The sequence below is a fragment of the Falco rusticolus genome, chromosome 1, assembly GCF_015220075.1.
Source record: "Falco rusticolus isolate bFalRus1 chromosome 1, bFalRus1.pri, whole genome shotgun sequence".
In the NCBI taxonomy this organism is placed as follows: domain Eukaryota; kingdom Metazoa; phylum Chordata; class Aves; order Falconiformes; family Falconidae; genus Falco; species Falco rusticolus.
In genome coordinates, this window is record NC_051187.1 from 34,347,379 (window position 1) to 34,365,067 (window position 17,689).

The 17,689-nt window shown below is 42.7% G+C and overlaps 1 protein-coding gene across 6 annotated transcripts in view; it reads right to left on the bottom strand.

Moving 5' to 3' along the window:
- The window catches only part of MTMR3 (myotubularin related protein 3), an 82,886-nt gene extending 65,529 nt beyond the window's left edge, over positions 1-17,357 (bottom strand). For 4 of the 6 annotated variants that reach the window (XM_037379424.1, XM_037378837.1, XM_037379340.1 and 1 more), the window contains exons 1-2: positions 17,196-17,357; positions 16,479-16,522 (exon numbers count right to left, since the gene is read on the bottom strand). The gene's annotated coding sequence lies outside the window, so the exon portion shown is untranslated. Of the gene's footprint in view, positions 1-9,962; positions 10,053-16,478; positions 16,523-17,195 lie in introns of all 6 variants that reach the window. The other 2 variants (XM_037378928.1, XM_037379018.1) reach the window with 2 other exon arrangements.
- Between the last annotated feature and the right edge of the window lie 332 nt (positions 17,358-17,689).

Sequence of the window (17,689 nt, forward strand, 5' to 3'; positions counted from 1 at the left end):
GAACACCACCTTTCCATACTGACATTCAATCAGGTGCAGCCTCCACACTAAGGAAGACCTCCATCTGGCTTTGGGCACTTGTTATTTCTCCAACAGCTTTCAAAGGAGGTTGTTTTCTTTAATTCATTAAAGAAAAAGCAATTAAATTAGTTTTAAAGTCATGTAACATCACACACCACCTGCCTCAGTGAGGCATCACTGCCATGCTTAAACTTTGCCTGCCGTAGCTTTAACTCTTGTTTATCTTATCAAAAGGATGTCAGAAGTCTAACATGCTCATTATCCTCTTAGGAGCCATTGAATGAAATGTGAGTTAATGAATAACACAGTAGGAATTATTTCATTAAGCCCATGGTGAAAGAGAGCCATCTAATTCTTGGATATGATGTCAGACTTGAGAACTAGCCAGTGATACTTACTCAGGCTTCCACTGCTCAATCAAATGCTACACCAGGGGTGTTCACAGTGAAAGGCGTGCAGACTGCACCGACAGCCCAAGCAAGACTGCCAGAGCATGAAGCAAAGCTACTCTGATGGCAGCCTTTGGAAGAATTAAAGCAGCAGGCATGAGGAACTGAAGCCTGTCATTTTGCTTTCACAGAGGGAAGACAGGAGGAAGAGGTTTTTAGCAGCATACATTTCAAGTTACAGGCCTTGTACAGGTATGGAAGACAGTGTAGTTACAGCATGTCAGCTCTTCACATTCTCCTCTTGCCTTTTACAGAGTTTCAACTCCACTCCAAGTTACCACCTGTCTCTGGTACTACCCAAGTAAACCTGTCTATTGAACTCCATCAGAAACCCAACACACTTGAAGGGCAGTCTGAAGTAAGGTATAGGCCCTTCATCAGTCATGGGCAATCCTGTCTTCTGGCATTCAAGGCTACCTCACTTCCACTTTTCGTTAAACTAATGCTTTTCACTACAGAACCTGATGTCTTACGACTTCAGGTAGATGTTCATTCCCTTGTGAAAAAACACCCATCTCCTGCTAGTATCGGTAACACAGACAACTGCAAGAAAGAAGTCCTCAGCCTACCATAGTCCTCCTTCAGGTCATCAAGATCTGTCTGCAATAAAAAACCCCAAACAAACAGCTTTAGATTGCCTGAAGACTTTGTACATTTACAAGACTATCTACTTTCACCAAGGAGACCAGGCAGTTTAAGACCATGTTTAAAGAGGTGATATTTTACTGATTTCATAACCAAGAATGTCCATCTTCATTGATTTCATGACAGCTATGCTAGATGTATCCTTAGAGTTAAACTATCTGAAGGGCACTATGTTCCTTCCTGTCCAGAACACCCCTGTACTTCCTTTAAATTACACAGTCAGGAGCCAGCTCAGAGACCAGAAAGCAGCGGACATTTGAGCAGTTCATACCAAACCATCACAGAGGCTTGCAAATATTACTTTGCAGGTACTCCCCTCTAACAACTTGACTGATGAGAAACAGACCAGCACAAAAGCAAGGTAAAAACTTAAGAAAAACCAGAAAACCTGGGAGACCAAAGCTAGCAGACTTGTTTTTCCACCTGCATGAGAAGTCCATCTTCCTGACATGTCACGCCCAATGAGAGTGCCCAACACAAACTTTGCAAGCTGTTTTCTCCACATTGACTGCATCTCAGTTTCTGTATTCTCTTTTGAGAGAGTCTGATTTTCCCATAACCTGCAGCTTGCAGTCACTTCTGACCTGCCATGCATTACGGAGTTTGCATAACATCAGAAGTGAAGGATAATTGTACCATACTACAAATCATACTGAAGGAAACACTATCTTCAAGCCTAGCATGTGCTATTCTGTCATTCTCACATGACTGTGCACATGTACGATGCAGTCATATTCAAGTCCTGGCATCACAATTACTCTATCAAGAATGCTGAAGCATATTTAGAATGGTTCTGTAAAAAAATAGCTAGCTTCCATAATGCCGTTAAGGTATCCTAGACTAAAACCACTATTGTTCCATAAGCATTCATCTTAAATTCTTCAATAATCACTCAAAACACCTATATGTAAGACACAGTACTAATCCCATGGCAGTATTTGTAAAATTGATAGAAAAATCAGCAAGATAAGCTATCAGAAGTTGGCTTTGGGGCAAGTTTCTATGAGACTAGAAGCTTCTGAACTGGTATAGAACAGCATCAACAAACTCTGCCAGCAAAGGGCATCTGTGTGCAGGCACTGCCTGAGCCATCACCTCCACACAGCCACCTACTGCCAAGCAGAAAGTCTTGAGGTGCATACCCAGCAGGCAGTGCCCATTTCCCATCAGCTGATCAGCAGAACATACAGCTGTGCTTCAGCTCACAGCTGGAAATCAGTGCCTAAAATTAAGCACAATAATACAGAGTGAGGTAAGAAACAAGTTTTTGAGAGGGTATGCAATTTAAGAGGGTAATGGGACAGAACTGATGCCTGCCACTTGTCAGGCTGGAAGCCTTAACAACTCTGACTTGTACAGTGCTACTGGTTTAAGTTTAATCTCGTGCTTACATTCCCTGCTGAGTCAGAGCTCTCCTTACGCAAGACATCAAGACAGAGTTCTTCAGAGCTTTTCAGTGGGCTCTTAAGAGGCTGTATCTATACTATTTCTACAGCAGTGTTGGTTAACCAAGTTTTCATGCCAGGAAAACTGCCAGAGCTATCTGCAGCCAAAAGAGAATAATCTTTACTGGAAGCATCTTGAGTGCCACGTCCACACCAGCTGTACACAAAAACTGCCCTAGAGACCTTGAACAAGATCCTTCTCACCTAAGGCCCGATTTTGTGTCTGATCTTGTCTCTTCTTAAAAAAAAGCAGCCCACATTCTATCGCTTAGTGAGCAGCTCTTACCTATTTTGGACAATCACTTCAGGAAACAGACACAAGCTCTATTAACCTGTGTAGTTTGGTGGGAGAACAGGGCAGCAATATCCAGGTGTCCTTAACTCTGCAGTTTCCAGCTTAAATACAGAGAGAATCACTAGAAAGAAGTAAACAAGGTCATCCAGACTGTCTGTGAAAGCATCAGAAATTCAAAGACAGTAGCTGCACACCACATTCTTTTGTGCTCAAACACAAAGAATAAGCAGCTCACCAGACATTCGCTGTATTACCATGAGAAACCGCCATTATCCTCAATAGCTGTAAAACCTACAGTTCTTCCTACACCCCAAGCTTGTTGCTAGCATGAAGTAGCTGCCTAAGTGAGAGTCAGTTACAAAGTCATTCTATCACCACCACTATTTTCTCAAAGCTTAAAAATTAAATCAAGTATTCCCCTACTGGAATTTTCATTACCAGGAAATCGCAATAATGCTTATTGCGCTATGGTTATTGGTTTGTTCTCCCAATATAACTCAATCAGTTCAATGCTTTGAGTTAATTATTGCTTAACTAAGGTAAATGCAAACAAACCTGAAAAACATGAAATAGATGGTAGGAAACCAAGCTCAACTACTTAAAGATAAACTGAATACTTCAAGATCACCTGCAAACGTCAGGGAAATTCTTACACAACTAACATGCATGAGAAATTTAAAGCCCTGATTAAAGCTTCAGAAAATGGCCACATGAAAATTACACAGCAAGGTAAAGACTCAAGACTTTTAATTGTATCTAGACACTTGGGATTAGCAGCAAAAGGTTTATCATAACATGTAAAAACACAACTAGAACCTGGATACAGTATTTCCAGGATATTCTCTCAGACATCAATTCTCTCAGCAATAAAGCATAAATCAGCATGAATGATACTCTGGAAAGTCCACCAAAACCCCAGAGATAGGGGTTCTCTAGAGCTTCTTCTGCACTGATCAAAGAGCATCTTCAGTCATACTCTTCTCCTCATTCAACAGAAAAAGCAGATACAGCATCAGTGATTTGATGGAAGGCAGCAGTAAGATTCAGCCCCAGCACAGCCTTATTTTATAGAAGAGTTGCCAGAGAAGTTTCACTGACTTATGCTGACAAGGTTGAACTTGAAACTATCCAAACTAGTACCTCATCTGAAATTGCTGGTATGAGATGTTCAACCTATAGATGAAAAGCCTTTGAACTTAAGGCAGTGGAAGTGACTTCTACAAAATGTGCTTCACTCAGCAAGAGCAGCATGCTAAGAAAGTGAATAGACAATAGAAAGAGTCATTCAAGTGTCAGCCTTCCTGAGAATAGCCAGGACAAAGTGGTTTTTGTTTCTACCTTTGAGATCTTGACAAATCAAAAATAGATTAAATGTGCTAGCAGACTAACTTCTACCCCACAGACTGATACACGATCTCATGGAAGAGACCTGCCAATACTTTGAAGTAACCTACACCAGAGCAAACACAGCAATGCATATGTTCTATTTTCCTTGTAAGAAGTCTGAGTCAAATCATGCCTTTTCAACGTTATAGTAAGCTGACAGGTAATCATTTTTGCTTACAGTCAAGATAAAAAAAAGCAGATCACAGAAATAAGAGCTAGAAGCCCTAACTATACAGGTATTAAACAAGATGAGTTACAAAATATTAAATCTGGTTAGAGCCAGGAGGTTTATCTGCTTGAGTACAGTTACCAATGAAGGCTTTATTACCTCTAGGGACACACTCTGAAATATGTACATTTGTGTTCTGTACATTTTTCATTTAACCTTGCTCAGTTCACCAGCGTTATTTTTTGCAGCTCAGTGATGAAAACAAGAGTTACTAAATAACTTTCCAGTATGAAGTTTCAGTGCATTACTTCTCACTACTGAATTAAATACATAACCACCTTAACACTCAAAAATCCAATAACCCACAACTCCATAACCCACAAAGGCCAAGCAAATTTTATCTGTGGAAAACACATGAGCATTTATGAAGTAACATATCAAATCTTACCACAAATACTAAACAAAAATCAGCAATTCAACTGTTTCAGTTAACAATAAAATTGTTCTGAGAAAAAGGAATGCATCTGCTTCCACTTCCTACATAAATCTTGAGTACAACTCAAGCAGCACAACAGATACACAACCCCCTGCCAGAGAGCAGTGGAGGCAAACCCTAGGCAAGATGCATGTCCTGCAGGTGACACCTTCAAACTCAGTTTGACTGAGATACAGAACAGTTTCAAGAGTTGCATTTGAAGGGTAATTTAAAATCAGTTGCAACGGCTACCCTTTCAGCATTTAGGCCTCCTTGTACCAGCAGTTCAGCCCAACACCCCAATGCCATAAGGCAGGCAGCGTCCTTAGCTCCAGAGCTGCATGATCCACAAGCGGACCTATTACTCCGTACCCATCCTAGACTACACCACACTAGTGGCACTTTATCTAGTGAAGGCTGCTGTAAGCCAGCAACTTCAGGATAAGGGACCACTTTGCTTACAGAAACAAAACACTGCAGATGCATTTGTTAAATGCTTTACTTGCAGCAACAGTGGTCTAGAAACACTGTATTAAAAATCCCCCTTTACAGCATATCATTCTAGTCACAATGAACATGGCACCAAGACTGCAAGTTCAACTCAGAAGATGCAATGGGCTGACAACACTGAAACAAAGGTTAATTTGCAGATTTCTACCTCAAATCTGTTTGCAAGGAACACTGTCACTTGTGACAAGGAGTTAAAATACTAGGAAGGGAGGTTCACATCTGAGTTGTGATGAATTTACCTCACATTCCACCAGCTGAGTATGAGCAACATTGTGAAAACCCTATACCAAGCAACCTCAAAACATTAAGAAAGGATTTAATTCAAGCCCACTGTTTTGACACAAAAAAATCTGCTACTTCTCCCTTCAAACACTCAGTGAGGCTTGAAAGTAGAGCAAATCTAAACAAATTAGAAGACTTACTCCTTACTTCAGAACTGAAGCCTTCAGACCCTTCCATTCAACCTACATCATCAAGCACTTCATTTTAAGGTATTCCATATACCCAGTAAATGTTACAGTATCCACCCAGCCTATTTTGTTTAGATGAGATTAAGTAAGGACTTTGCCCCATTCCTCCCCCACAAAAAAAGCCTGTAAAATTGACATCAGATACAACATAAAACACATCACTTCCAAGATAAGGCTCAAGTTAGACACTCTTCATCTCAGACGTAGTTGGACAAACCTCTAGGATTTCACAGGCAAGAAGTCACCAACAGAACAGCTCCTAAATCATAATTTAGAAGTTCAATATCGTACATAAAACCGAAGAAACTGAAGAACAAGAAAGGCATAACAAGATTGTCATAACTGTTCATTTGCTACAGGCAACATTTACTTTTCTGTTAAAGGAAAAACTTACCTACCCAGTAGGTTTAGTGACACACATCTTGGTATGTAAATAACCAAGATCTAGAGATGTGGGACATAGGTGAATAAGCAGGAGCTAACTCTTTAAACAAATGCAGGTTTTAACAGGATAAATTCCTATTCTATACTTAGAGTTTAAAGGTTACAAAAAGCTCTGTGTTGGAGGAACAGATCAGCACCAGGCAACAAGCTTTTTATAACATGGCAAAGATGCTCTGAATTCCATGTAGAGGCTGAGCTGTCACTCACACAGCACAATCTGTAGATTCCCAGCTTCACAGAAAGATTCACAACTTTCTCTTCCACATTCCTATATGCATTAAATTATTAGTACATTGTTTAAACTGAGTTCTTCTTAAAGTGTTATTATAAAACATAAAGTAACCAAGTCATCGGCATGGGTTTTTTTGAGGGGTTACAGGTAAACCAGCTCTTCAGAAGTCAGCTAACAAGCAGATTCTTCAGACAAGTTTCAAGCCATCATATTTGTTTCAACATGTACAAACTCTGCTAAGTCTTTCAACAATACTTCAGCATAAAGTCACCTAGAGAGCAATATAATGGCAAAACCTAACTAATTGCTATTGAAATATGTTTGCAAACATGACAGATTTATGGAGTTGTTTTACCACAGTTGATCTTCATTCAGCTGAACAAGCCTTCTCTGAATTGGCCCTAGGGTACACCACCTTTTGCATTTTAGCTAGCTACAAAGAGTTAAGCAGATCTTAACACCACCAACCCCACAAAGGGACCCTGTTCTTACTCCCAAGTTTTCCAGAGTCAAACAGGAGGCATGAACTTCTACAAAACAGGTGCTACAACACCAATTTAAAATTTATTGTTCATCAATTCATGGAAGTTCGAAAGCTGACCTTTTACAAGCAATTAAAAACTCCAGCTGGCTACATCTGCAACTGTACCACAAGTGTGCTTCACAGCAACATCTTCAGACTCCTAAAAAAAAAAAACTTACCAGCAATAAAACCACTCACCAACCCACCTGAACAGACCCGAGTGTTCTCTGCACCTGCAGAAGAAGCTATCGTGCTCCAAACCCAGCCTGGAAATTCAAACTAGCTCCAGGAATTCTTTAATTGTCTTGGCAAGAGTCAGTATAAAAATTGTGGAGTTTAAGCGCATAAATTAGTTTTTGGAGGGTTTTCTGGCATTAGGCCTTTCTGAACTGCAAGCTTAACTTCTCCCCAGCCCACCTGCTTACTTGTCATATGGGAACTCCTGCACAAAAAAAGTCCCTTCTTGTCCTTTTCACCCCACAAGTCACTTGAGACCAACTTCTTTTGACAAGGCATGTTTTAACTGATCACTCCTTGCCTTTAGTAAGTGAAATCCATTTAGCTCAGTAACAAATGTTACTGGACCTGCAGCATATTTTTACAAAAAATATTTCTTAACTCGTATATTACTTGGTCTTCTGGGATTAGCACGTGATAGCAAGTGTCCACAATGAGGCTAAAATTCTGAATTTTATTGGAAGAACCAGAAAAAACAACAACAGTTGTTACCAATACCTAGAAATTGAAAGGAGAGAAAGTAAATTAAGCCATATTGCAATTTTGGGGCTCTTGAAATACATCTAAGTACATGAGGCTTAGCCCTAACTAGGGCTCTAACTTGAACGCCATACAATTTGGGTCTAGGAGCAGGAAATATGCTAGAAGCAGTAAAAGAACTGCATTCAGCATGGGCTGGCCAGATAATCACTACCTCTGTATGAGTAGCGGTCCAGTCTCAGGCAGCTGCATATACTGATAAGACAGTTTAGAAAGCTGGACAGAACTTGAAGTAGTAATGTTTAGAAAAATAAGCTACAGGGAACAGCAGCACACAACTTACTCTTTAGCAAGCTGCCAAACTGTTCCCTCCCCAACCAGAGTAAATCAAGTTGTCTTATGCAAGAGGAAAAGTCTTCATACCTTAGTGCTGAATGAGAACATGGCGGTCTAAGGAGTGATGCAACAGCACTATTAACATTAATAGGACTGCTCTCTGGGTGTGACCCTCAAAGGATGGGAGCACCTGAACTTGTACCTTATACAAAAAGCTTATTAAAAACTAATCTCAAAGAATAGCTCTTATTGTACTTGTTATACCAATCTTACACTTGTCAAAATCAAGCCAAATCCTTTCATCCATTGTCCACAGCTCCCCAGGCCGCGTCCTCCACACGAACACCTCACACCCCCAATCCAGGCATCAGCCAGTACAGTGACAGTAATGAACCTAACCACTCTCTGCAGGAAGTATCACATCAAGCAGGTTTCAAGATTGCTTCCTACTCCAAGTTGATTACAACAGCAGGCTTGGCATTGCTTTTTTTCTCTGTGAATTACTAAATTCCCATCCTTAGACGTTTCCACTGTTAGGTTATCACCAGCCTTTCAAGAGTTCATAGGAAGAAGTGCCTATGCAATAAAAATACTGCAGAGGAGTTCAAATGACCTAGCAATTGAAAGCTAGACAGCTCTTAAACCAGCCTACCAGTCAACACTTGAGAAGCAAAAGATAATTTGCCAGGAGTAATGAGCTAAGTATAGAGGCAGCACAACTAGAGCTACCCAATTATTTTTGCATTTCTTTCTAAGTGAATGAAACAGCTTAGGAAGAAGCAGGCTTCAGCTGCTGGTAGAATCCAAGCAAAACAACAAAGATCTTGTGCTTAACGTACCAAATTCTGCAAAAGCAGCACCAAGAGTCAAGATCAGCATCTTCTAAATCACTGGAGTTTTTTTTACCATCCTCAGTTTGTTACTGTATTTCAGCAAATCCTATTCTATTTTAGAAACCCATAACTGCATACTCATCTTCTGTCTAGTCTTCTCACTAGATCAGTATTTATCAGCTACCCTCATCAAGTATCAGCATTTATCCTGTCATATAAAAGCTAAAATTCCAGTTTGACGGGTGGAAGACGTTTTGGTTCCAGCTACTAAAGCCTGCAGAATTGAAGGAGGGAAAAGCATTATGACAGTGACCAGGCATGTTGGTACCATTATGCAGCTATACAAACAGCTACTATTTTCTGGAATTATCTGTTAATGAATATTCATTTATTCTTATACTTTAAGAAGGGTTTATGAGCATCACTTATACAGCTATATATCCACTGATGTCCCATATGGTCACACACTGAAAGAAGGACCTATAGTTAGATGTAACCACCAGTTTTCCTGCAAGAGTTTCCATACAAATACCTTAATACATGCTTTGAGCATCTCTAGGTATAGTGAACATATAGGAATACCATCAGTACATTGAAGCTGTAGTCCTTTTTATCATGAACTGGAGGTCTCAAGCAGAAATCTGATCTCAGTTAGAAATCTACCTGTCCATATCCTTCCCTTGGGTCTTCCTAGAAAAGGATCCAGCAACAAAGCATTAGACACTTAAACATGACTATCAAAAACTGAAAATTTCCATGTGGCTTCTCCCTGCAGTCCCAATTTACTCATCTGTTACGTACAGGGATGCACTGCAGCAGTGAAGTACACTAACCAAACACCTCCAAATCATGTGATACTCATGCTTGAGTCTGAAGGGATTAAGAGATTCCAGTGCAGAGTAAAAGAAAACAAGCAAGCTATTGTATTCTGCATTAGAAAACAACTATGCCTTGACCATAAATCCATTAGCCAAACCTACAAGGAAAGCCCAGCAGACCTCAAAATATTTACCTTGTTCCGTCTCCCTCCTTCCTCAGAGTTCAGATTTTCCCAAAGTGCAAAAAGGTGCATTCTTTTGGAAATTACTCAAAGAAAGGTTCACTGAACATAGACAAAGATGATAATTTAATTATAATGGGTATCCAACCAGAATATAATGCCCTGTTCACAGCAAATTCCTGCTACCAGCAGTGAGTGAAAATTAAGAATCTGAATTCTCAAATGTATTCATGACTAGCATTCCCACCAATCACCATACAATTAAATAAAGGAATGCTTAATTGTAAAGATGAACACTTGTTTGATAAGGTTTAGCCATTAATTTGATGAAAAGCTTATCCACTCTTAAAAAAACATGCACAGTGCTTAGCTGGAAAGCAGAGGGTCTGCAGGCAGAGACAATAAACTTGTAAGTTTACATTAAGTACACTTCACTTGCTTTCAGCTTCCATTTAAAGGAAAATAATCAAAATAACCTAGAAATGCAATCTACTTAGACATTTTAGTCAGGTTTCTTGGATCTTAAGTTCAACAATGCCTATATCACACTAACATATTTGTTCTCAGAAATGAGTAAAGGAAATAAGGAAAACTCAAACAGAACAACAAAAATCAAAGCTATCAACTCACAACATCTAGAAAAGGTGTTTCTACCCAGAACATAGCAAACTGACTGCAGAATGGACAGAGCAATGTCCACGCGCTAATTTTCAGGCGAAGCTGCTCTGCAATATGGCAGGTGAGTTTTCTTCTCATAGCTTCTCCTTTTGTTCTTTGTCAGGAGATAGGCAAGTATTTTAAAAGCCTGGACTTACAGAGAACCCAAAGAACAGTAAAAGTCAGCTTTGATAACAGTAGTTTTGGAAGTTAAGAGAATACACTGAAGGCAAGTAAAACTGAGAACAGTTTTCAGCAGCAACAAGTGTGGAACTAGGTCTGAAAAGGTCTCAAAGCAAACACCCTATCAAGGATGCAAACAGTATAATTACAAACAGCAGAGCTTCACAGCATCTCATTTTATCTCAGGTTTAAGTTTCAATGATAGCAATTACAAGCTTACAGATAGCAATGCAATAAGTAAAGCTTTCACAGGTACACATTTAGGTCAATTACAGCTACAAGAGATGAAATCAGCCAGCCACAGCAACTAGCTTACTCCCCATTCCCGATCTACTTGCAGAGAAAACAAGGAGTCAGGCTGCTGGTTGTCTAACTACCAGATAGGAAATTCCAGGGAAACACTTTCCACCAATTCCAAATGTAGTTGCTACCACTTCCATGAGCAGCTTAGGACTTAAAACTCATTTTGAAAGCACTTAGCAGTAGTTCAAGAGTGACAGGACAGAGCTTAATACTAGGATCATTCTAACATCTGCAAACCAAAATGCAGGCTTCACTTCAAAAGTACTCGAAGTTATCTCACTCATGTAACATCTACTGTAAGATGTTTAAGTTAAGACTGTCATAAGCAGTTCCAGTGTTACTGTAGGTGCAAATAAATCCCTCTCCCAACCAAAAGTTCCTAATCCCTCTGGGGACTCAGTCTTTCTGTTACCATTTCTTTAATTCAGACTTCTGTTTCACTTAACTACAATTTCTAGCAACTAAGTAACTGAAATCAAAATTCTAGTAGTCTATCCTTGACCTACAAGATGCTAAACCCTTCATGTCAGAAAGACTCAAGGAAAGATCTGATTTTCCATCTATATTCTGAAATCCTGCCACCAGCTGTACAGAAACCAAAATAAGAATCCTACTTGAGCAGAACAGTCCAACCACAGAGAAACTGAGGAGTCGTATGGAACCTGGAAGGCTTATGATCCATATCACCCCTTCATAAAAGGCTGCTCACAGGGATGAGCTGGGGAGACAGCTAACAGAACACACCCTGAAGCCAAGTCCTGCCTTTGCTCTGCTCTCCAAAGGTAGTTAGAAAGCCAACCAGGTGCATCTTGTCTTCACAGACTCAATTTCAGCCTACGCTTTTCAGCACAGACAGGCATTTCTGTCCTCTCCTCACACAGGTGGCTGGGAACAGCCTCCCCCAGGCACTTCCACAAGTGGAGAAAGCAGCACTAGAGAAAAGTCTCATTCTGTCAAGAGCCTGCCCTTTCCTAGTTGATATAGGAGTCAAAACCTTCTTTTAAAAGGCATAGGGAAAGAGAAACTAGTTTTATTTTTTCCTGAAGCTCTGTCCATTCAGGTAACACTACAAAATTAATGCTTTGATTATAGCCCTAGTTTCCAGTCCCAGAGTTGGCAAAACAAATGAGGCCCACAAAAGGGCAACAGAAAACTGTTCTAACAGCATTTCTATAAATAATGTCTATACCAGTGCATCTATTGGAAAGAAAAACTGCAAAGACTTAATTATGGCAAAACAGCATTTCTTCCTCCGTAAGTGGTCCACTAGGGTGCTGGTCTGTTCTGGCTGCCCTTCTAAAAGCCCGGCTCTTCCTAAGTAGCCAGGGACTAACACAAATTTTCTGATTCTAGCTTCAAGCTAATTCCATTGGGGACACGATAATTTTCCAAGCTAAGCTCAGGCTTCACAGCTAGAACTAGTTCTAATGCTTCACAAAATACAAAATAGCTAAACACCCTGAATTTGACCACTACCACGTTATTCGTACACTGAAGAGTAATTTGATTAAGAACTGATGTCACAAAAGTCAGTAAAAGCATCAGCTAGATCAGCATCTCAGATAAAAGCTGTCACCAGCATACCCAACTTCATTATCATCATGGCTAGTCAGTCCACCACAATGAACACTGAAAACTACAGTGAGATGTGCTGAGCAAGGCAAAAGACAACTTGCTTTGCTTTTCACCTACTAGTACTTCTCTAAGGCTTCGTTTCTTTACTGTTCTGTCCTCTTTCAACTCACTCAACTGCAACACTATATTTTAAAGTATTTGCAATTAAATTATTTTGGTTTAATTTCTCTAAAAAAGGGGGTTTAATACTAAAGATCTATCAGCATGTGTTACTGAGGACACATTTCATCACTGGCATGACTGGTAGCTTATACAACAACCTGCTCCCAAGCCATCCTATCAATGCCACTTTACAGCTTTTCACTTCATTCCTAGTCAAGAGGAAAAATGGCAGACTAATTTCTCTAAAATTAAGTTCCTCTGAAACCTTGTTCAAAATATTAACTTTTTCAGAAGTGGTAATACTTCAATACAGCAGCTTGTACAAGTTCAGTTGCCATGCAGCTTCAAGTCTTCTGAAATGCAGTTCTCCCAAGGAAGGGCAAGAACCACCTATCTTTTTCACAGTTTTTCAGAGGTTTCATAGTCTTTTTCAGAGGTTGAGTTTGGTTTTCCCCCCCTTATCATAGTTTGGAAGGGTTCTACCACCTACAGGACAGCTGTTACAATGTCACTTGTGCATATACACACAAATTTCAGAAAAACTTCGAACTGTATCATACCAAGCTTATTTTGTTGCAACTATTTTTGGCATTAATGTCCGTAAGGAGGAACAATGCCTCTGAATATCCAGTTGCCCACCAGCAAGACTTAGAGAGCATACTTCCAGTTAAGCTTAACTTGCAGTCACATTCACACATCAAACCAACTGCTGCTCCCAGAACTTTAGATTAAGGATTTAAGTCAGAGGAGTTTCAGAAGATAAACCAAAGTTAGGAAATCTGCAACTGTATTTTAAGTTAAGCCTTTAAAAACAGCACTTTTTGGATGGACATCAATGACTCCAGAAATAGCTTATCCATTTCAATTAACATTCTGTAAAGCCTTCTGCTTTGCTTTTCCTCCCTAGCTCATTCTGCATAGTGTGCCACTGCAGTTCCAAGCTTCACTTGTAGGCACATATTGCTACTTACTGAAGGTGAACAGAGCACCTCCCAGCAGAGCAACACAATCCAGACATTTCTTAACAAGACTAAAGGTCTAAAGTCTAAAAGACTAAAGATACCACTTGTTTCAACACGATCACGGCTACACTTCTACCCTGCTGCTACAGGTTGTTCTTTCCCCTAGTTCGGATCAGCAGGGAGTGACTCAAGGCCTTCCTTATGGGATACATTACCTCCCAGAATCACTACAGCCAGTTGGTGTTCACCTCCTTCACACCACCAGAAACTATTAATCAGATGAGGGGAAGAACAAGTCTGGGCTACTCATGCTCTAGCTTACAATTAGATTTCTATGGTATCACGTACATTCTGTCAGTCCTTCTCAACTGCTCACCCCAAAGCAAGGAGACTAACTCTTAGCTGTTTCTGTTAGCAGCTACATTCTGAATGAGAGCAGTTGACACCAAATGGTGCTGTAGTTTGGGTCCCTTGCCCATCCCACAAGCAGCAAACGTGCATGCAAGCCAATACAACAGTCTGGTTATGGCAGTCCTGCACAGTTCAGGATTAATGCATCCAAGGTGAGAGTTGTAATGCATTAGGAGTTGAGGTCTTCAGTTCTTTACTAGGATAGCAAGCCTCAGTAAGAAGTCAGTATTTCAAATTCCTAAACTAGGACTACCTTCACTTTTAGGTCTTTCATGCAAGCCACTGAGTTGCCCTGAAATTCTGAAGCACCACAAAGAAAGAAATATTTATTTTTTAACAATCCAGTTAATTCACAAGAACTACAGCATGAACCGAGTGCTACAAGTTTTCCCGAAAGCACTGTGAAATTACAGCACCAATATCTAGAAGAAGGGTAGAATTAGAAATCATGAGGCTCGTTTCTCAAAGTTAAAACCCATATGGGATCTAACAGGCAGATCTTTATACCATCACTACTCAAACTAGAAACAAACACAGAACAGTTGCACATTATGGCTTAGACTATTTAGTACCTAAAAGCTTGTTCTGAAATAAAATACAACTTGTGTTACTTTGATTCAGCCAATGAAAGCCAGTATGAAACAAGTGCATATTTACATGTCTGGACTTTTCATTCTAGTTTACAGCATCTGGTAAGTATTAACAAACAATTTGGAGTCACGTGCTCTGGAAGACACCACCGATATCAAGTAGAAGAGTCCTATCTCATTATATCCAGTTACACATCCCAGTAGGAAGCTACCAGAGCAGGAACAGCCATCACATCCCTTTGACCTCTGCAGGTGAAAAGATCAAGCTTTGTGCTAGACACTAACCCAGTTCCTCCAATTCACTCCATGCAGACAATTCCTTCTTCCTAGCTACTGCAGACTTTTCAGGCTTCTGCCCATTACTCCAGCAGCTAACAATATCCTTCTCATTAAGTTGCTCCTTTTTTACAGGTTAATTGCCAGCAAAGCACAGCATAGCCACATTCCTCCTACTCTTGAAAGGCTGACAACACACTCCTCTCCATCATCCTAGGTTGCATGTAGGTGGAATGAGATCTGAGATAAAACATTGTATCCTCTATCTTCAGAAGCTTTGGTATGCTCCATTTCTATCTCCTCCAGCTGTGGATGCCGTTTTTATGGAAAATAAAAAAAAGAGAGCTTATCAAGCACACCTATTCCACCTACTTGGTATCATTTGTGGGTTGCATAGCATATTACTTAAGAAGGCCAACCAATGTTTTAATACCTGCTAATGCAGACAGTTAACATAATGGATATTAACAGTATCCTAATGGGTACCTACAACACTGTCAGCAAGAGGACTAACTTGATTCTCAATATACCACTCCTATAATGTGAAGTAGGACAAGAGCACCTTTTAGTGCAACCACTCAAAAAACCACCACTGCTCCACAGGACTGTTTCTGCATGTTTGCCCCTCCCCCAGGCACACAGAAGCACTTGTCACTGAAGCATTTTAGAATCCCATGCCCCGCCTTTACTTATCTGTAGAAAGTTTCAACACTTACAGTTCACACTATTTCCTGTACTGTGAAAGGGAGCACTTTTTCTGTCTTCCAAAACCACTGTGATCAGTAACAGCTTCAGCAGCAGATATTAGATGTCAGCCTCCTCCCCTCAAGTTAGCTACAAGCACTCCTTTGTAAAAACTCCTTCACTTCCACCAAGAAAGTTAATTTTCAAATATTACAGCACATGCTTTAATAAAGAGCTGAGGTGCATGACAGGTATTACAGGAAACCTGCCACAGTTCCTTGTCACACTACCATCCCTTCCCAATGGGCTCGCCTAGGCATTTAAATACACCTTTATATTTGCCATCAAGCCAAGCTGTACTTCTACACTCAGCACTACCTGACATGATTCACTAGACAAGCTCTTTTCTTCTGAAAGAGAGCCTTAATGTGCATGGTTACATGGGCTCATCACACAAGAAAGCAAAAGGGTGAAGCACACAGAGTTGAAGTCTGCAAGAATTACAAGCTCATACTCATACCCAGCCTTCCCCCGAGCAAGGGAAGTCTGCACCAAGAGGAAAGGAATCAGTTTCCTGTACAGAGATGTGAAGGAACACGAGGTCTCATCTGCTGAGAAAATAATATTCCCTAAAAGAATGAACTGAAGAGGGAACAACTTCAATGCAAAAAACTTACAACTCCATGTTGGGGGGAACTGGAGCGGGGAGGCAAAACACTACTTACCAGAGAAGGGCAACCTCTGCTCAGATCCCATCAGAAGTATAGGTCTGTTAAGAGGAACACGGGGAAGAGGGACAATTAAAGCCCCAGAACTATTTAAATAAAAACCCTTCACAACTCCCGCTTACAACAGGAATGGGAATTTTGGCTCCACGCACAAGGACCGTTGAGCACAACTGACACGGCGGCCAAAGCGGCCGGAGGAGACGAGCGCGGGGCCGCGGCTGCCGGCGGCATGAGGCGCTGCCTCAGTCCCGCTCCACGGGCGGCGGGGAGGCAGCCACCCCCGCGGGGCGGCCAGGCGAGCGGCGGGCGCCAGGTGAGGCCCACAGGCCGCGGACCCCGGCGGCGGCCAAGCGGGAAGCTCACCTCCCGCGGCCGCGCCGCCCGCCAGCCCCAGCGCCGAGGGACGCGCCGCCGCTCGGGACGGCATCCCTGCCCGCCCGGGGAGGAGGAGGCCGCCACCCCCGGCCGCGGTGCCGGGAAAGCGCCTCAGCACGCCGCCGCCTCCTCCTCCGCGGCGGCCCCGGCCGCCCGGAGCGGAGGGAACCGGCGCCGCGTCCCCACCGCTGCCCCTCACCCCGCGGCCCGAGGGGGCGTGCCGGGCCGCGGCCGCGCAGCTGACAGCCCGGCCGCCCTCCTCCAGGCCCCGGCCCGGCAGGCTGGCCCACCCCCCCGCCAGGCGCCGGGTGAGCCCTGACGCCCCCACCGGCTCCTTACCGCGGGGCAGGGCATGGCGCGGAGCCCCCACACCCCCGTCCCGGGGCGCGGCCTCCTGCCTGGGCCGGGGTCGCTGGGCTCCGGGCTGCCTCCGCCGCCTCTCACAGCCACAACAACATGGCGGCCGCACGGGACGCGGGCACGACGGGGCCAGGCGCGCGCCCGACACCGCCTCCCTCTCCCCACCACCCCCCTCCGCGGGGCGGGGCCAGGCGCGCGCCCGACACCGCCTCCCTCTCCCCACCACCCCCCTCCGCGGGGCGGGGCCGGGCGCGCGCAGTTCCCGCCCTCCGCGGCGCGGCGGGAGGGGAGGGGAGGCAGCGGCGGGTAGTGCTCCGCTCTCCGGGGTTCCGCGTCCCCTCAGGGGGCAGCCGGCCACCGCTGCGCCGCTGCCCTCCCCCGGCCTCGCAGCAGGTGAAGCTAGCGCTCCCCTTCTTCCTTTTAAAACCCTGTGAGGGTGTTTAACCTCCTGCAGCTGGGTGAGGCCGGTCTCG